Source organism: Aulonocara stuartgranti, assembly GCF_965226115.1.
Source record: "Aulonocara stuartgranti genome assembly, chromosome: 11".
Lineage (NCBI taxonomy): Eukaryota > Metazoa > Chordata > Actinopteri > Cichliformes > Cichlidae > Aulonocara > Aulonocara stuartgranti.
Genome location: NC_138947.1, coordinates 17,729,327 through 17,750,360, shown reverse-complemented (window position 1 = coordinate 17,750,360; position 21,034 = coordinate 17,729,327). Strand labels below are relative to the sequence as shown.

General features: G+C 42.5%; 1 long non-coding RNA gene across 1 annotated transcript; it reads right to left on the bottom strand.

The window, feature by feature from the left end:
- Positions 1-7,562: 7,562 nt before the first annotated feature.
- On the bottom strand, positions 7,563-8,512 carry LOC309716541. The gene is made up of 2 exons (XR_014279461.1): positions 8,359-8,512; positions 7,563-8,253 (listed from the first exon to the last, which is right to left on the bottom strand). It is a non-coding gene; the product is annotated as an uncharacterized lncRNA (long non-coding RNA).
- Positions 8,513-21,034: the final 12,522 nt, after the last annotated feature.

Below are 21,034 nucleotides of genomic sequence, written 5' to 3'. Positions count from 1 at the left end.
ACTCACTAAATGTGTTGTTTAAAAAAGCAACAGACATTAAAGAAAATAAAGGAAATGTTTTAATTTTTGGTGTTTAGTCAAAGATGGAAACAAAGAGGAGGCTGTGGTGAAAATGACTGTGAGTCAAATGTGTTGTACTGTACTGTTTTACTTATATTTGACCTATGTCACTAATACCACCCACATCATAAAAACAAAAACTCAGACACAGAAACTAATAAAATGTAAACTTAACATTTAACAATTAAAAACCAAACTGAAATCAGAAAATCCACCCTGAAAACTAAAATAACATCAAATTGAAAGGTGGAAAATCCTAAACTAAAATAACAATGGCAGTGTTAATAGCAGTCATCTCCGCATAGCCTAAATTGAAAACAATTTGAGTACCTCACCCACTTTTTTTATACACAACACCAACCCACAGAGTCAGACAGGACATGACACACAGGACAAACCACTACATCACGATCTGTCATTGGTGGCGGTGTGCACAGCTCTAATGAAAACAAACCCAAATAAGGCAGCTGGCCCAAATAATATCCCCAGGCATGCACTCAGGGTCTGCTCATCAGAGCTGGATGGTGTATTCATAGACATGCAATCTGCCCATCCTTTAAGTCCATTACCAGTGTGCCCCTCTCTAAGAAACATACTGGTAGTGGATTTAAACGACTATCATCCTTTTGGACTCACACCAATCGTGATGAAGTATTTAGAAAGGATCAAAAAGACTGTCCTGGCTACCATGGACTCTTTACTTTATGCATGTGTGTGTAACACCACAGTGCATCAGTCTACTAGTGAGTCACCATTTGCTCTGATGTTTGGCTGAGATCCCCAGCTACCTGTTGAGTTTTTGTTGGGTAGGATTCAGGAGCCTGTGGTTGGTAGCACCCATCATTGGATTGCAGAGCATCAGACTCGGCTATGTCATGCTTTTGAACATGCTAATAAACGCTTGGAGGCTGCAGCTAATTGGCGTGTGACATGTCACAACCAGCATGTGAGGGATGCTCCCCTGCAAGAAGGTCAGTTGACTTACCTTAAAGAGGTTGGGCTTAGAGGCCGTCATAAAATTTAGGATGTCTGGAGTTCAGTGGTGTATCAAGTGCTACAGGCCCCAGACCAAAATGGATCAGTTTACACTGTTACTCTGTCGGATAACCTTAGTCACGTGAAACATGTCCACCGTTCACTACTAAAGAATAAGGTGGAGTATGTGACTACTTGTCCTCCCAGTGCTCCAATCCAACTATTAGAAACTATGCAAGGTGGTGAGTGGTTTTTATTGATTTATGAACCTACTCCAGCCCCAAGCAATTGCCAACAAAGACAGGAGACCCCTACTTCCTGCATACCAAGTGAGCCAAAACCCTCAACATCCTCTGTGGTGCTGGTCTGCACCGATCAGCTGCCAGTTACGGCTGGTGTTCAAAATAATATTGCTTCTTCACATAGGACTACTCGTGCTAATGCTGGGACGCACTCGAATCGGCATCATCTGCCCCAGGCAATAGGAAGTAGAACAACAGGGGCTGTGAACTCCCAGGCACCTGTGCCTAATATATCTACCCTGTTTAGACCTCAGCAGTGAGTGTCAATCGTTGGGATGACGATTCAAACCCCAGGGGTAGATTGCAGTGGGTTACATTTGGTGGATGTTGGTTCATACATGGTGTCTGTGAATGCAGCATGAACTTTCACCCCTCCGTTTGCTGTTAATCAGATGTTGGTTATGAGGGACATCAGTGGTCTATTCTTGAGCTCTCGCAACTTGCACTCATTACTGTTCAAGGTGGCAAAGCTCACAGGCTGTTAGGTATTAGAGACTGGATTCATTTCCCGTGACAATTGATGAATTTGTGTAACTATTAAAGGGTGGTAAGTGGGATCCTCATGGGTTATCTACAATTTAGTGTATGGTAGGGTGGACCCCAGATGACTTTTTTTCAATTCAATTCAATTCAATTCAATTCAATTTTTTTTTACATAGCGCCAAATCACAACAAAAGTCGCCTCAAGGCGCTTCATAGGTACAGAGAAAAACCCAACAATCATATGACCCCCAATGAGCAGGCACTATGGCGACAGTGGAAAGCAAAAACTCCCTTTTAACAGAAAGAAACCTCCGGCAGAACCAGGCTCAGGGAGGGGCCTGAGCCTGGTTCTGCTGCGACCGGTTGGGGTGAGAGAAGGAAAACAGGATAAAAGACATGCTGTGGAAGAGAGACAGAGGTTAATAACAGATATGATTCAATGCAGAGAGGTCTATTTACACATACTGAGTGAGAAAGGTGACTGGAAAGGAAAAACTCAATGCATCATGGGAATCCCCGGCAGCCTACGTCTATTGCAGCATAACTAAGGGAGGATTCAGGGTCACCTATATGCTTTAGCAAAAAGGAAAGTTTTAAGCCTAATCTTGAAAGTAGAGATAGTGTCTGTCTCCTGAATCCAAATTGGAAGCTGGTTCCACAGAAGAAGGGCCTGAAAACTGAAGGCTCTCCCTCCTATTCTACTTTTAAATACTCTAGGAACAACAAGCAGGCCTGCAGTGTGAGAGCGAAGGGTACTACAAGGTCATTAAGATAAGATGGGGCCTGATTATTTAAGACCTTGTATGTGAGGGGCAGGATTTTGAATTCAATTCTGGATTTAACAGGAAGCCAATGAAGGGAAGCCAAAACAGGAGAAATATGCTCTCTCTTTCTAGTCCCTGTCAGGACTCTTGCTGCATCATTTTGGATTAGCTGAAGGCTTTTCAGTGAGTTTTTAGGACTTCCTGATAATAATGAATTACAGTAGTCCAGGCTGGAAGTAATAAATGCATGAACTAGTTTTTCAGCATCACTCTGAGACAGGATATTTCTAATTTTAGAGATGTTGCGTAAATGGAAGAAAGCAGTCTTACATATTGGTTTAATATGTGCGTTGAAGGACCTGATGATGACCTCTTTATAACCAGAGGTGGGTCGAGTATCCAAAAATTGTACTCAAGTAAGAGTAGCATTACTTTAAAATATTATTACTCAAGTAAAAGTGAAAAGTAATCGTCAACAAAGTTACTTAAGTAAGAGTAAAAAAGTACTTGGCGAAAATCAAGTGTTTTAGGTACAGTAGCAGGGCTGCTCTACACTTTGAGTAGTTTTGTCCTTACTTTTGCTTGTTAATAACAAGCCTGTGGGCTTTTGTAACTGGTACAACATTTGCACTAGCTACTGTAATCTCTCCTGGGGTGTAACCCCCTCCCTGGGTGGCATTATCAACACCATTTAGTCACATTTACCGGTATTCTGCCTTCACACCACCACACATGCATACAGAATCAGTCCAATCATCTGTGAAAATGCTGTGAAATGACTGAAGCTGCATTTAATGCTGTCAGACTCTCTGAGAAGCTGCTGTTACTCAGACTCACACCCTTTCTCTGTAACTGAGCTCTGAACTTCCTGTAAGATAGACCCCACTCAGTCAGAGTTGAAAACCAGACATCAAACATCAGAACTGTGAGCATTGGTATTACTCAGGGGCACGTGCTGAGTACACTGCCACATGCTGTCTTCACATATGAGTGTGTGTGTCACACAGTGGAAATTTGCATTTATCTTGTATATTGTTTTTATTCTGATTTTTAGTGTTTATTTATGAGTGTTTTATTTGCATGGTTTTATTCTGTTTCTATTGCATGGTTTTTAGTGTTTTATGTGACATGGTTGTTATCCACTGTGGACTGGCTGCACATGGGACAAATTAGCTGATAGGGACCACCTGCTGAGGCAGGGGTGTGTCCAGAGGTGGCCTATCAGCTGTGTAAAGACCTTTTAAAAACAGGCTAGCTGGGCACTGAAAGAGAGAGGCCCCAGACTGGAAGGTTAATGCGAGATGGCCAGTGTGATGCGGCGACCAAGTCCTGACCTCATGGAACGGCAACAGTAAGAGACAACGCGTGTGATTGGCAGCAGGGCAGAGGTTTACCTCTGCCTGCATTTGTGAGTAGGGTCTCTACTGTTGTTTACTGGGTGCAGCTGGATTGGGAGAGGGTCACCATGGGCTGCTTCTGGGACCATTGTTCTGGCCCCTATTTGTTATGTTGCAGGACACCGACGCAAGGGGAGCTGTGGCGGTGGTCGCATCATGGATTCGGGTGCAGAACGCAAGCCGGGCTGGGAAGTGATGGGCCAGCGGAAGGACAAGAAGATGGGTGGCTCTTTCTTGTCTGCTGAAGACGGGGCTGGCGTGGACTCTGCTCTAAAGGAGGAATTCCTGGCCTGCTGATGGACCCATAATGAACATGTGGCCTAATTATAGCAGGGGGGGTTTTAGTGAATGTAGAAAATGGTAGTTTTATGGGTTTTAGAATTGTTTTTAGTAGAGAGCAAACATTTTATTATGTACATTTTAAGGGTGTTTTATTTGTGCTCCCTGGCCTAGTAATAAACTGTTTCTGATCAGACCTGCTCCCTCTCTGTGCCCGTGGTATCTGACTCGCTTGCTCCCCCTTGTATTTTAAAGAATCTTTCTTTTTAGCGTGACATTCTGGCGCGACCGCTTTAGTGTCCGCAGCGCGTTACATGTGCACCACCTGATCAATACCAGAATGATAACATTTGCATATGTGATTGGGCCGATTACTGGTAGGGACGGGATAGAGAAGTGATAGGACTGGTGGCCTGGTGTCAGGAAAATAATCTTGCCCTAAAAGTAGAGAAGGGCAAGAAGATCATTACTTATCTGAGGAAAAGACACTCCAATATACATCAGTCACACAGAGGTAGAGAGGCTGAAAGCCTTAAATTCATCAGGACACACATCTAACAGTTTCTCAAAGATGCTGACTCTCAGGTTACCAACAGAAACATCAAGGACTGTGACCTGGACGAGCTGGAGCCATTCACTTCCATTTTTTTTTTTTTTGTTCTTTTACTTTGTTGTGTTCTCGAAGTCATCACACAAGTTCTGTTTTGGTCTGTCACAAGATGTGTCTACATCTGTTAAACTGGTAGCTGATAAGTAGAAGCATACTGATTGCAAAGAGGATTAAAATACATTTAGAGGACTTAGCATCTGAGGCTCAAAGTGGCAGGTCTGGTTATCTGAGTGATTCATTACGAAGATATGGTGGGTCATTGAGTTACGTTTTTGACGAATTTGATGTAAGGTTGTATTTTTTCTACAATTTCAATATTTTTTTTCACTCCTTTAGAATGTTGAAAATACTATTAAAGGAAAGCAAAACGTACTTTTCTGTCAAAACACAGGGCTGATTTCTATCATGAAATCATATAATACAAGTGTATTACTGACAGCAACCTTTTCATTCCATATATTAGACCAGCATCATATGAACTAAAGTGTCCTGCATTTTTCCCAACAAGCCACTAGGTGTTGGGTTGTGCACAAAGGTCAGCATTTTCGGTGACACTGGCACTTGCAGAAATTATTGCTATATATGTGGCATCACATGAAAGTGGAGCTTCAAGCTTCTAAATGTTCACATGTCGCTGATAAGCTATTTGCCCTGTCCAAACAGTATTCTGAACATATGTGCTCTTTGGCTTTTTCAAGTATATTACTTTAAAATGGTTTGCTGCCCTCACAGGTGTACTCTCACAGTTTTGTTCTGCTGGGCATTTAAATGAACTTTTGTGGCCAAGTTTGTGGCTAAATTGGCCAAGTTTCGGTGGACCATCAAATTGTGTTACATCTTATATTGTATAGTGGTTTGGATTTTTCTTTTTCAAATATGAACAGAACAGACGTAGTAGTAATTGAGAGGAGCTGTTTGGTGATTTGTAGCAAAGGTTCCTAGCTGGAATCGCAGATTAAATGCTGTGGTCTCAGTGCAACATGCATTCTGACCACAAGGCTGCCACATAACATTGTTGTTTCTTTTTGATGTGGTGCCTGGTCTGACATCGGCCAAAAAGTTAAACCAGTTGGCTTGAGTTTATTTCTTTATATGGTAGCGGCAGAAGATGCAATGCATTTTAGGAGTTTTCACAGGAAATTCAAGTGATCAGTTATTAGGATCTTAAATCAGCGAAAGGTTGGCAATCTGAGATAAAAGAAAGAGGACGTCATTTCATTTTTATCCAACCTGTGTTGGTGACTTTTTGTCGTTGTGGGTGTGTGGATTTTCTGGGTGGATTTTGTAATATAACTGTAAATAAAAGAGTACTTTTGTCTCGTGAACCTTTCTGGCCCTTCTTGATACTTTCACCCATCGTGCATGAATTGCAAAAGGGTATTATAGCGTGTCTTTGTGACACTTCTGCACATGTTTTAACGGCTCTTGTTGTGAAATTGCTGAAGCACCTGGCCTGTCTAACAGCAGAGATAGGCAGTGAAACTGAAGTCGGGACTTAAGTGCAGCGGTCTCGCCCCACATATTCACTATCTCTGCCTTCTTAAAGCAAGATGGTGAATCAGATTTCTGGTTTGCAGAAGCATGTACACATGCTGTCTAACAGGCCTGCAGGAGACTGGCGCACAGTGTACAAAGGCGCACAAAGGTGTAAATAAAAATGGAAACCTTTTCACTTGCATTGAATGATAAGTGAATGATAACAGCATACTTATCTGGCTTCATCATGTGTTTTTGTCTTTTTTCGGGGCCAAGGAACACAAGGAAAGGACATTAGCCCAGTGGAAATCTGTGCTTCGCCAAGTTTGAGATCTTTGGTTCCACCTGCTGTGTCTTTGTGCGACACGGAAAAAGTGAACGGATGGTCTCGACATGCATGGTTCCCACCATGAAGCATGGATGAGGACGTGTGATGGTGTGGGAGGTGTTTTGCTGGTGACACTGTTGGGAATTTATTCAAAACTGGAGTCACACTGAACCATCATGGCTAACACAGCATTTTACAGCGACATGCATCCCATCCGGTTTGAGTTTAGTTGGAGCGTCATTTACAGGACAATGATCCCAAACACACCTCCAGGCTGTGTGAGGGCTAACTGGCAAAAAAGGAGAGTGGAGTGCTGTGCCAGATGGCCTGGCCTCTACGGTCACCTGACCTAAGCCCAATGGAGATGTTTTGGGATGAGGTGGACCGCAGAGTGCTCAGCAAAAGGGCCAACAAGTGCTCAGTATCTCTGGGAACTCCTTCAAGACTTTTGGAAAACCATTTCAGATGATGACCTCATAAAGGACCTTGGACCACTGGCCAACACTCCAGTCCTTCTTCTACTTGGCCCAGTTGAGACACTTCTGACTTTGGCTCAGGCTCATAAGGGGTTTGACCCGAGGAACCCAACAGTTGTAGCCCATCTCCCAGATGCGCCTGAATGTGGTGGTTTTTGGAGCTGTGACTCCTGCCTCATTCCAGTCTTTCTGGATCTCTGCCAGATTCTTGAATTTCCTCTGGCTGATAATCCACTGAAGGCCATGGTCATCTTGGTCATTTTGCCTGTCCACTAGACTTTCCATTGATATGCTTGGACACAGCACTCTGTGAGCAGCCAGCCTCCTTAGCTATGAACTTTTGTGGCTTACCCATTGTTGGGGGAAAATTCCGTAAAAGACCCAGGAGAAATAAAGACACAATGAGACAAGATCACTTTTTATGCTTTAACGTGCACACGGGTAAGCTGTTCAGAACAACTCACACCGTGTACAGAGGCTGGGCACTTTTTATAGGAAAGACAGTGAGAACAGGATAAGAAAATACAAAACAAATAAAATAAACAACTCCATATGTGGCGCTAGTCTCGTCAGCAGAGAGCTGGGAGAAGGCTGTGAGAGATAAAACAATCTAAAACAATATGTCCCAAAACAGTATGTCTTTGCTGAGAAAGTCTAAAAAGATAATTCTAAACTAATCTAACCATAGACAAAAGGGCATGCTTGCACATTTAAAAGAAGGTAAAGAAACATAGAATCATTTTTCCTGTAACATTCCCTCCTGTTTTAACTTATTTTAAATGTATACAACAATTGTCTGTGAAGGTTATTTATTAAGTATCTTAAGCAATTTTTTAATTTTCAAAATGTCAGCATAGCAGAAATGGAAGTCATTTGGTCTAAAGATTAAAACAAAATAAAATAATAAAAAGAAAAAGAAAAAAGAAAATCATAGTAAATGAAAATCATAGTAAATGAAATAACAAGTGGAATAAACAAGAAAAAATAATAAAACTAAACTACAAAAAATAAAAGGATGAAAACTAAAATGAAAACTTTGTATTTAAAAATGATGAAAACCTAATATGTAAAATGAAAACTTCAAAAAATACAAGGATGAAAACCTTATATTTAAAATGATGCAAACCTTAAATTGAAAACTTCATATGTAAAATGATGAAAACTTCATATTTAAAATGAAAACTTCAAAAAAATAAAAGGATGAAAACCTTATATTGTACCTGCATAAACTACTAATATGTTAATCAGTGCATGATCACTTGAAAAAGGCAGAAGTCATTTTTAATCACCACGTCATTCATTAGCAGTTATTACAAGTTCTCCTCTAACAGAATTGCAACAGGATGCTGGTCTTCTTGAGGCATGGCAACATAAGCAGTCATTGTAGTTGTTATCATCTTTGAAATCATTACTCTTAGGCATGGCAACACACACAACACTAATATGAGCAGTGCTATCATGATGAGACCTAGAAGGAAAAATGGCTTTGCTACAGCAGCCAGCCATGAACCGCTGAACAGCCAGTCCAGCCAGCCTTGTGCTGTAGCTGCTCCAGGTGTGTGGTCAGTGACATATTTTTGCAGAGCGGTCAAATTCTGCAAAGCTTCATAAATGTTTCCTCCAGTTTCGTATCCATCAGGGATAAAAGTGCAACATGTTTCCCCGATCAGCTTGCAAACTCCTCCTTGTGATGCTGTTAGCAGGTCTAGTGTCAGTCTGTTCTGCAGCACCATCGTTCTGATGGCCTTCTGTTCTCCTGCTAAGGCCGTTCCCAGGGTCTTTGTCAAAGTTGATGCGTCGTAGCAGAGCATATCGATTGATTTCCACGTGATCCCGCACCTCGGCAACTCCAATGCCGGGGATCAAGCTCTGTAAGAATTTCACTCCTCCCCAGATGCGAAACTCTCCCGGCACTCCAGTGTCCACAGTAATGCCGAAAGAATTGGGTGAGGTGAAGTCCACTTCACGTCTCTGTCGGCTGCTTGGGTGATGTGCAACACGTTGCATGAAGAAAACGTGATCTGATAATTCCACCAGGGCGCACAGACCTCCCCAACCTTCAGGGAGTGACAGATAAGCCTTATTGCCACATAGGAAGTACCAGTCAGCCAAAACTCTGGTTCCTTTACTGCTGGGTGCCGTCCGTGCACATCCTGTCTGGTACTGAGTCTTTGTTTGTAGTGGCATTCGGTAGCTGTAGTTGGAGCGACAGTTGAGGCTCATCAGTGTCGCGTTACTGGCACAGGTTTCGTTGAGTGAACAGTCCATACACTTCCTCTCGTTCCTCGGTGGGCAGAAAGTGTATATGTATTTGCATAGCAGTCAGTTTTATTATTCCAGTAAGCTGTAGTGTTCATAAACTGCCACCAGAAATTAGTGGCATAGCCATGGGGAAACTTGGTGTACTTTCCTTTGTCATACAGTGTCTGCCTTTTCTTCATATAGCGTGACTTATTGTCCCTCACGGAAGCAAAGATGAGGAGCCCGGCCATGGTCAGGGCCGCTGCAGTTATTAAGAGCCACCACTTCATGACGACGGGACACACCCTCCTGTCGCGAGTAGACCCCCCGGCCAGGAAAGCTGACCCCTCCACCGGGCGAGATCACAACAAGTGGGCAAGCCTGCTGTCAGCTGTGTTTAGATGGCTTCACTTACTGGCTCTGATGGATGCAAGATGGTCGTTCCGCTATTTTTGCAAGCTCCAGTTTTTCCTTTGGAGCACTTTGATCAGAACCCAGTCACCGGGCTGTGATCTGCAAGACACTTGATAGACATCATTACATTCTTCGTTATTTACAATCATCTCTTTATTTTCCTACAACTTAGACATACATTTTGCTACTGAAATTGTATCTGCCTTTTTCACTGGGTAGATTTCTGGCCACTTTGAGAATACATCTATAACCACTAGGGCGTATTTTTACCCTTGGCATTCATTTAGCTCAATAAAGTCCATATGGATTGTGTGGTCTCAGGTTTCCCTGAGCATTATATTTTTGACACGTCATGCACGTTCTGACAAATTGTTTTGCTGAGGTTTCAAAATTTACAGTGTAGAATTTACAGTGTAGAAATGAGAGTTGACAATACTGGTCAGTCCCCCCGTTGACAAATGCGTACAGCCATGAGTCACTAATGCCGCCATCTTGTGGAGCGATTTTGGCAACACTGGCTTGCCATAACACATCATTAAATCGTTTGTCAGAACTGCACCGTGTTTTAGCCATTTTGCCTGCTCTGCTGTGCTTGCTGCTTTTTGTTCATTTTTCAACACATCCAGTGGAATCTGATGTGTGTTCACTGCCATCAATGTGATGTTTGTCTTTTGTGCCGCCTATTTTGCTGCTCTGTCAGCAAAATTGTTGCCTGTAGTAATGAAAGAGTCAGTAGGCGTTGTAAGAGGTTGGCATGCTGGTTTGCCAGTTGGTGTAATCATTCCTCTGTTATGCCAAATTTTTTGCAAAATGATGCGCAGCAGAGAAAACATACTGGCTGTCTGTATGTATGTTTATTAGTTTGTCTTTGTGTATTTAGCTTTCGCGTATCACAGCTATCAGCTCAGCGCTCTGTGCAGGACATGAAGAAGAAAGTGGTTTTGCTTCTATTATTTTACTATCTGTGGTTACTGCGTAACCTACACAATTTCGGCCTGTGCTGTAAGGTCAAATGCTGTTCTCCTAGCTTCCACACTTGCTGATCATAAGGTGGATCTGGGCCTGGAGTTTGTTTAAATCTCAGAATGTTGTGATACTCGGTCGGTTTCTGGCACTCAGGTGTAATACCAGAAAAGAATGGCATGACTGCTATCTTAAGTTTTGTCAGAGCGTCTCTACCTAGCAAATTTACTGGACACGACGGGTCATATATGCATTTAATAAAGCACCTGCGGCCACTTGCTGTGTGTACTAGTTCTAAAAGGGCAGTTAATTGTTGTACAGTTGTGTGGCCTGAAGCTGACTTTACAACTAATTTGTCCTCTACTCCTACAATCTCGTGGGAAGTGACCTTCCTCTCCACGGTTCTAGCAGGCGTTGTCTCTATGTTATCTGCTGTTTCTGCGTGGCTGTCTGCAGCCTTGGTGTTTGTGACTTTGCTCGCCTCTCTGTTCCTGATAGCCACCTGCGAATTAGTGTTTTAGTCTGTTGTCAACACGTCAGCCTTATTTCTAAGTTACAGAATGCTTCTCCTTTTTTTTTTTTTTTTTGGTTTGGGAGAATAGATGCAACTCTACATTTTCACTTAAGGCATTTTTAGATAATTTCTAGTTCTTCAAACAATTCATGGATCTCACACATTTCAAACTTTCAAGTTAGGGTTGTTTCCCATTTATACAAATATATATATATTTAACTTTGCATTGCTCACAGCTCATAGCTCTAAACCTAGGCATTTTTCAATCATATGCCTAATCACTATGTGTCACTGTGATTCTCAAGTATTGTCACAAGTTCGTTTAAATTCGTTTCCAAAACCAACAAAATAATCAAACAAAAACAAAAAACATAAACGTGTCAGGACACAAAAGAAAAAGAAAAATGCTGCCACCCGAACAAGGCAGAAGTCTGCATATGTTGGCTTGTAATAGCATGCAGCTTGTAACATGGTAGACTAATGTGTCTGTGTTAATTCAGCTCCATATTATTGTGTGAAGTTGCACTGGGTTGGGAGTGGTTTTGTGTGTGTCACATTTTTGGTGAGCCAATGGCTGGAATGGGGTTGGAGTAATTAGAGGCAGGTGTACTTGATTGCACTGATACACCGGTCTTCTTATAGCCCACACTACAAACACTGCTGTGTTGTTTTGTCTCTCTGTGCAGGTATGTAATGTGATGAAATCAGATATGTTTGGGATGGACGGGTTTTGCCCTATGAATTTTATATTAAGTGTGTCGTTTTGTCTCTCTGTGCAGTCCAGGGCCTATTATATGCCACAGCCTAAAGGCAGCAGAGTTGCAGAGGCTTGAGTGACCACTGACTATATGCTTGCAGGGTGGTGGGTCTCCAAGGACGACTTCTAACCCTGTTAAAGGCAACATGTGGAGTGCAACTTGGCTGTGTGGCATAGCTGGCTCTGGCCTTGGGACTGTGTGTTTTTATACAATTCTTAAATGGGACACTGGACTGTTTTATCTTTTATCTCTTGATATATTTTTTTGTCAATAAATTATCTTTTAGAATTTTATTGACTGACATCTTTTTGCCCACGACTGAGACGGTTGGTCAGACCTAGAGTCTTTCTTTGGGTGTGTTACAGCAGCTTCTGCTCTAAAAGAAACAAATAAATAAAAAGAAAAGAAAATGTGTAACATGCTCATCAGCTTAGCAGTGTCTACATATTTAATTCAGCTTCTCAATCCTGTAGTTTTAGCTGTTGTCTACAGGGTTTTGCTTATTGGTTGTTATTGTAGGTGTGCTCTATATCTCAGCAATGTGTCATGCTAGAATGATAGGTTTCAAGCTGGTCAAGTGCCTCTATGCACTTCATTAGTTTAGTTATTCTCTGTATTGTCTTCATCTCACATGTCATTACACTGAGTTTCAGCAAACCTTAAGCTTGATGCAGACTACTGCTTAACAATTATCCACCTCACATCATAACCGATTAAGGTGCCTCTTCATATTAATATTATGTCATTGTTAATATTATCCTCTTTGTCTTATATAACAGCAATAGCATATTATAATATTTTATCAGTGTGTACCACTATACTACTACTGAGCCAATTTGATAGTTAGGATCATCTTATTCAGCAAACAGATAATTTAGAATTCATCCAATCTGCGGTCACATTTGTTCTCTCTGTTGCATGGCGGACCAGGCAGTTCTATTATAATATATTATTTATATTTTATTTTGTATCCATCAAGGGCTTCAGATGACCTGCAGAATCATCCTTTTCCCAAGGTGGAGACAGTTACCTTTTCACACACTGTCCTTGGCTGAACAATGACACAGCCTTAATATTCCTTATTTATTTTATTAAAATATTTTCGTGCGAATTATTTGCTTTATATTCATTTTATACATGCTGGGCATGGTCATCATGCCAACTGTGTTTCATTGTTAATATCACTTTACAGGTTGTTATCCTTGCTATTATTAATTTCAAATACTCTAAAGATAATTTCTACTGTAACTTTCCCTTTGTTTAGCTTTATTTCGTACTTTTTATATTTATATCTACTCAGTGGGGTCTGTTTTCAACCCTTTTAAACTACTACAAAACTACTGTGATCTCTAGTTTTCACTTAAGGGATTATTATGTTCTTCCTGATATGGGTGTTGCTGCAGATGCGGCTGCAGGAGTGAGTGATGGTTTACTAAAAGGATTGTGGGGACTGCACAGTGTCTCGTCTTCTGGTTTTACTAAACTGGCAGTTGAGTTCTGTTCTTCTGACTGTTTATATTTTGTTTTCTTAAATCTCTCAGTTTACAGACACTGTTTTTGTCCGGCGTCTGGACTTTTCTTTTCTCACCACTGCTCGTCAGCAGGAGTGAGTTTTAATTTCACTTGCTTGATTACCCATCTTATTTATGTATTTACTTATTTTTGTTTAAGTAATATATACACAATACAGCTGCTATCACCTTCGCTGGTATTAGAGACGAGAGTGGTTGCTCACACGCCCTTCTACTTTCGGACTATTTCCAAAAGCGGTGTGAACTTTACGAGACGGAACTCGACCGTTCTCTCAACTCACCAGCACGTCAGTGAATAGCAGTAAAAGAAAAACACAGTAGGAGCAGCTCAGTCTCTTATTGGACCGTGAAAATTCAGCTTGCTCCATTAATTAAAACAATACACACACATACATTCACATTCACACTTATTCGCGCGATCGGAACCCTTATCATAAGGGGAGCTGCCAGTCTTTCTGTAGACGAGCTACTTATTCCCTTGACCCAGCTGGGGGAGCTACCCAGAGCTCCAAACCTAACCCACAAGAGTGGGGAGCTTCCAGTCGACGAGCTCCAAGCTACCAGCCGACGAGCTACTTTAAACCTAACCCACAGAGGTGGGGAGCTTCCAGTCGACGAGCTCCAATGCTACCAGTCGACGAGCTACTTTCGCTATTTTAAATTCCCTGAATTTATTTTAAATTCCCTGAATTTAAAATACGCTTTTACGCAAAATTGTGTCAGTGTGTCTGTATCTACCTGGTCAGTGTCGCCGGGTCTGGTCCACCTCGATCGGGCCCCACCACCGTGGGTCGCTTTCTAGAACGTTGGCCAAGACTCGAATTTAACGCCCTTGGTCTTTGACCACACACCTAGTGTGTGGGCTGTCGACAGACGAACAACGTGGACTGGTCACGGAGATGGGACACGATGGAGGCGCTCCGGCTGTCGAAGGACCAAGAAATGTTGGGGGAAAATTCCGTAAAAGACCCAGGAGAAATAAAGACACAATGAGACAAGATCACTTTTTATGCTTTAACGTGCACACGGGTAAGCTGTTCAGAACAACTCACACCGTGTACAGAGGCTGGGCACTTTTTATAGGAAAGACAGTGAGAACAGGATAAGAAAATACAAAACAAATTAAAGCTGCAAGCAGCGTTATGAGGGCCCTCGCACCCTGGCGTGTCGAGCCACGCCCAACACCTAAAACCAGCACGTCCAATGTGATGTCACATTGATGGAATTCATGCATTTAACCACCAGCTAACATTTCATCTCATTGAACCATGATTATAGTCGTCCCACTAGGTGGCGCTCTAACTATTACTGACAAATGGCATAACAAACATTTCCGAGCTCGAGTCTCATCACACCTGCGACGTTTGGGAGAGATTGGATATTGTGTTTTTGAGTGACAGCAGATTACTGCTTTTTGGCGAGTGATTGAAACTCTAAGTGCCGCCATGACCACCCCGTTTCCCTGAACGTAAAAAGCTTCGCAATTTAACATGACAAAGGTCTTTAGATTCCACAAACTTCAGATCGGTCCAATCTGATGAAATCCCTTGGAGGAGTTCGTCAAAGTATGAAGCCTGAAAAGAGGGGAAAATGTCGCCAAAATTACACATTAATTTTAAAATGGCTGACTTCCTGTTGGATTTGGGATATTGCTCCAAGAGACTTTTTTGTACATCTTGATATCTTCCATGAGCTTACCAAGTTTCAGACTCATAGATAAAACACAGAGCAGGGGCTGATATTTTGAAACATTGTAGGGGGCGCTGTGGAGCAATTTCGCGCTATTCAATGAAAATGATCACATGACAACAAAGCCTTCATCCATTTGGGGGTGTGTGCCAAATTTCAAGCCTCTATAAACTTTCCAAGCCCCTCAAAAGCCACTTCATCTTTTATGTTGTACCGCGTTGCCACCAGGGTGCGCCGTTCAGTGTAAAGTCACAATTTTTGCACTGAAGCATCACGAGGGACTAATGGTGATATTCACCGCTTTTGAGGTGGCCACGATGAACCTGTGAAAATCAGTACAACAAAATTAAAGCCATGACATTTCCTGTGGCCACTAGGTGGCGCTGTCCGTATTTCCGACAATGGGCACGTCAATCTGTTCAGGGCGGGTCTGACATCATGCCTGTAAAGTCTGGTACTGATCAGACTGGATTTCATTGAGTTATACTAATTTGTTTCTTCATGGCGTGACATCAAAGTTCGCCATGCTGCTGGGGTCACACCCTTTGGCGAAAAGTCACAGTTTTCACTGTAACCCAAGACCAACTCCTTAAGGCTTTCCTGGAGAAATATGAGGCTGCAGATGTCACCCATCACAATACTGTACCCCAAAGTGTAAAACATGACATTTCCTGTTCCCACTAGGTGGCGCTGGCCCTTATGTCAAATATGGCAGTTGAAATATGTTCAGGGGTGGAGCCTTATCATATGTGTTCACTTTGGTCAAGGTCAGAAAATGTATGACAAAATGAGAGGCAATAAGATTTTCATGGCGAGTCATCGAAATTCGCCATGGCGCCACGGCCTCATAGTATTGTGAAAACTCAAAAGCTCCGCAATTTAACATGGCCCAGGTGTGTAGTTGACACTGACCAAAGATGAAGCTTATACAACCAAATCCCAAGGAGGAGTTCGCAAAAGTTCGAGGCATGGAAATGGCAAAATTAGAGCCAAAATGTCACCTTCTCTTCCAAATGGCGGACTTCCTGTTGGGTTTGCATCAATGGGCCCGCAGACTTTTTTGTTCGACTCGGCATGATACACATGTGTGCCAAATTTCATACATGTAGCTGAAACGATGTGGTCGTAGGGCTGCATTTAACAAGGCATAGGTGGCGCTCTAGAGCCATTTCCCAGTGCTCATATGTAAAACCATTAAAATACAAAATTTTTCACCAGACCTGGCATGTGTGCAAAATTTCATGAGTTTTTGAGCATGTTTAGGCCCTCAAAAAGGCCCTTGTTTTGCCTGAATAATAATAATAATTAAAGCTGCAAGCAGCGTTATGAGGGCCCTCGCACCCCATCGCGTCGAACCACGCCCAACACCTAAAACCAGCACGTCCAATGTGATGTCACATTGATGGAATTCATGCATTTAACCACCAGCTAACATTTCATCTCATTCAATCATCATTATAGTCGTCCCACTAGGTGGCGCTCTAACCATTACTGACAAATGGCATAACAAACATTTCCGAGCTCGAGTCTCATCACGCCTGCAACTTTTGGGAGACCTTTGGGAGAGTTTGGACATTTTGATTTTGAGTGACAGCAGATTACTGCTTTTTGGCGAGTGATTGAAACTCCACGTGCCGCCATGACAACCCCGTTTCCCTGAACGTAAAAAGCTTCGCAATTTAACATCACAAAGGTCTTTAGATTCCACACACTGGAGATTGGTTCAATCTGATGAAATCCCTTGGAGGAGTTCGTCAAAGAACGGTGCCTGGAAAGAGAGGAAAATGTTGCCAAAATTGCACATTCATTTTAAAATGGCTGACTTCCTGTTAGATTTGGGATATTGCTCCAAGAGACTTTTTTGTACATCTTGATATCTCCTATAAGCTTACCAGGTTTCAGACTCATACATAAAACACAGAGCTGGGGCTGTGGTTTTGAAATTTTGTAGGGGGCGCTGTGGAGCCATTTCGCGCTATTCAATGAAAATGATCACATGACAACAAAGCCTTCATCCATTTGGAGGGGTGTGCTAAATTTAAAGCCTCTATATACTTTCCAAGCCCCTCAAAAGCCACTTCATCTTTCATGGTGGACGGCGTTGCCACCAGGGTGCGCCGTTCAGTTTAAAGTCACAATTTTTGCACTGAAGCATCACGAGGGACTGATGTTGATATTCACCGCTTTTGAGGTGGCCACGATGAACCTGTGAAAATCAGTACAACAAAATTAAAGCCATGACATTTCCTGTTGCCACTAGGTGGCGCTGTACGTATTCCCGACAATGGGCACATCAATCTGTTCAGGGTGGGTCTGACATCATGCCTGTAAAGTCTGGTACTGATCAGACTGGATTTCATTGAGTTATACTAATTTGTTTCTTCATGGCGTGACATCAAAGTTCGCCATGCCGCTGGGGTCACACCCTTTTGCGAAAAGTCACAGTTTTCACTGTACCCCATGACCAACTCCTTAAGGCTTTCCTGGAAAAATTTGAGGCTGCAGATGTCACCCATCACAATACTGTACCCCAAAGTGTAAAACATGACATTTCCTGTTCCCACTAGGTGGCGCTGTCCCTGATGTAAAATATGGCAGTTGAAATATGTTCAGGGATGGAGCCTTATCATATGTGTTCACTTTGGTCAAGGTCAGAAAATCTATGACAGAATGAGAGGCAATAAGATTTTCATGGCGAGTCATCGAAATTCGCCGTGGCGCCACGGCCTCATGGTATTGTGAAAACTCAAAAGCTCCGCAATTTAACATGGCATAAGGGTGTAGTTGGCACTGACCAAATATGAAGGTTATGAAATCAAACCCCAAGGAGGAGTTCGTTAAAGTTCGAGGCATGGAAACGGTAAAATCAGACCCAAAATGTCACATTCAATCCAAAATGGCGGACTTCCTGTTGGGTTTAGGACATTGCCATAATAGACTTTTTTGTTCAACTCTGAACGTTATATAGGTGTACCGACTTTCAAACATGTAGGTGATACCCTTACCGGGGGCTCGCGTTTTTCATTTTTCTAGGTGGCGCTACTGAGCTAATTTTCCCTGGCCATGTCTGAGAACATTAAAATACGTAAATTTTCACCAGACCTGACGCGTGTGCAAAATTTCATGAGTTTTCGAGCATGTTTAGGCCCTCAAACGGCCAATTCATTTGCCGAAATAATAATAATAATAATAATAATAATAAACAGAGCAATTACAATAGGGCCTTCGCACTGTCAGTGCTCGGGCCCTAATTAAAGCTGCAAGCAGCGTTATGAGGGCCCTCGCACCCCATCGCGTCGAGCCACGCCCAACACCTACAACCAGCACCTCCGATCTGATGTCACATTGATGGAATTCATGCATTTAACCACCAGCTAACATTTCATCTCATTCAATCATCATTATAGTCGTCCCACTAGGTGGCGCTCTAACCATTACTGACAAATGGCATAACAAACACTTCCAAGCTCGAGTCTCATCACACCTGAGACGTTTGGGAGAGATTGGACATTGTGTTTTTGAGTGACAGCAGATTACTGCTTTTTGGCGAGTGATTCAAACTCTAAGTGCCGCCATAACCACCCCGTTTCCCTGGACGTAAAAAGCTTCGCAATTTAACATCACAAAGGTCTTTAGATTCCACACACTGGAGAATGGTTCAATATGATGAAATCCCTTGGAGGAGTTCGTCAAAGTATGAAGCCTGAAAAGAGGAGAAAATGTCGCCAAAATTGCACATTAATTTTAAAATGGCTGACTTCCTGTTGGATTTGGGATATTGCTCCAAGAGACTTTTTTGTACATCTTGATATCTCCTATAAGCCTACCAGGTTTCAGATTCATACATAAAACACAGAGCTGGGGCTGTGGTTTTGAAATTTTGTAGGGGGCGCTGTGGAGCCATTTTGGGATATTCAATGAAAATGATCACATAACAACAAAGCCTTCGTCACATTGGAGGTGTGTGCCAAATTTCAAGCCTCTATAAACTTGCCAAGACCCTCAAAAGCCACTTCATCTTTCATGGTGAACAGCGTTGCCACCAGGGTGCGCCGTTCAGTTTAAAGTCACAATTTTTGCACTGAAGCATCACGAGGGACTGATGGTGATATTCACCGCTTTTGAGGTGGCCACGATGAACCTGTGAAAATCAGTACAACAAAATTAAAGCCATGACATTTCCTGTTGCCACTAGGTGGCGCTGTCCGTATTTCCGACAATGGGCACATCAATCTGTTCAGGGCGCGTCTGACATCATGCCTGTAAAGTCTGGTACTGATCAGACTGGATTTCATTGAGTTATACTAATTTGTTTCTTCATGGCGTGACATCAAAGTTCGCCATGCTGCTGGGGTCACACCCTTTCGCGAAAACTCACAGTTTTCACTGTAACCCAAGACCAACTCCTTAAGGCTTTCCTGGAGAAATTTGAGGCTGCAGATGTCACCCATCACTATACTGTACCCCAAAGTGTAAAACATGACATTTCCTGTTCCCACTAGGTGGCGCTGTCCTTCATGTCAAATATGGCAGTTGAAATATGTTCAGGGGTGGAGCCTTATCATATGTGTTCACTTTGGTCAAGGTCAGAAAATGTATGACAAAATGAGAGGCAATAAGATTTTCATGGCGAGTCATCGAAATTCGCCATGGCGCCACGGCCTCATAGTATTGTGAAAACTCAAAAGCTCCGCAATTTAACATGGCACAAGGGTGTAGTTGACACTGTCCAAATTTGAAGGTTAAGAAATGAAACCCCAAGGAGGAGTTCGCAAAAGTTCGAGGCATGGAAATGGCAAAATTAGAGCCAAAATGTCACATTCTCTTCCAAATGGCGGACTTCCTGTTGGGTTTGCGTCAATGGGCCCACAGACTTTTTTGTTCGTCTTGGCATGATACACATGTGTGCCAAATTTCATACATGTAGCTCAAACGATGTGGTCGTAGGGCTGCATTTAACAAGGCATAGGTGGCGCTGTAGAGCCATTTCCCAGTGCTCATATGTAAAACCATTAAAATACAAAATTTTTCACCAGACCTGGCATGTGTGCAAAATTTCATGAGTTTTTGAGCATGTTTAGGCCCTCAAAAAGGCCCTTGTTTGGGGTGAATAATAATAATAATAATAATTAAAGCTGCAAGCAGCGTTATGAGGGCCCTCGCACCCCCGGCGCGTCGAGCCACGGCCAACACCTAAAACCAACACCTCCGATCTGATGTCACATTGATGAAATTCATGCATTCAACCACCAGCTAACATTTCATCTCATTCAATCATGATTATAGTCGTCCCACTAGGTGGCGCTCTAACCATTATGTACAAATGGCATAACAAACATTTCCGAGCTCGAGTCTCATCACGCCTGCGACTTTTGGGAGAGATTGGACATTTTGATTTTGAGTGACAGCAGATTACTGCTTTTTGGCGAGTGATTGAAACGCCACGTGCCGCCATGACCACCCCGTTTCCCTGAACGTAAAAACCTTCGCAATTTAACATCACAAAGGTCTTTAGATTCCACACACAGAAGACTGGTTCAATATGATGAAATCCCTTGGAGGAGTACGTCAAAGCACGGTGCCTGAAAAGAGGGGAAAATGTTGCCAAAATTGCACATTAATTTTAAAATGGCTGACTTCCTGTTGGATTTGGGATATTGCTCCAAGAGACTTTTTTGTACATCTTGATATCTCCTATAAGCTTACCAGGTTTAAGACTCATACATAAAACACAGAGCTGGGGCTGATGTTTTGAAATTTTGTAGGGGGCGCT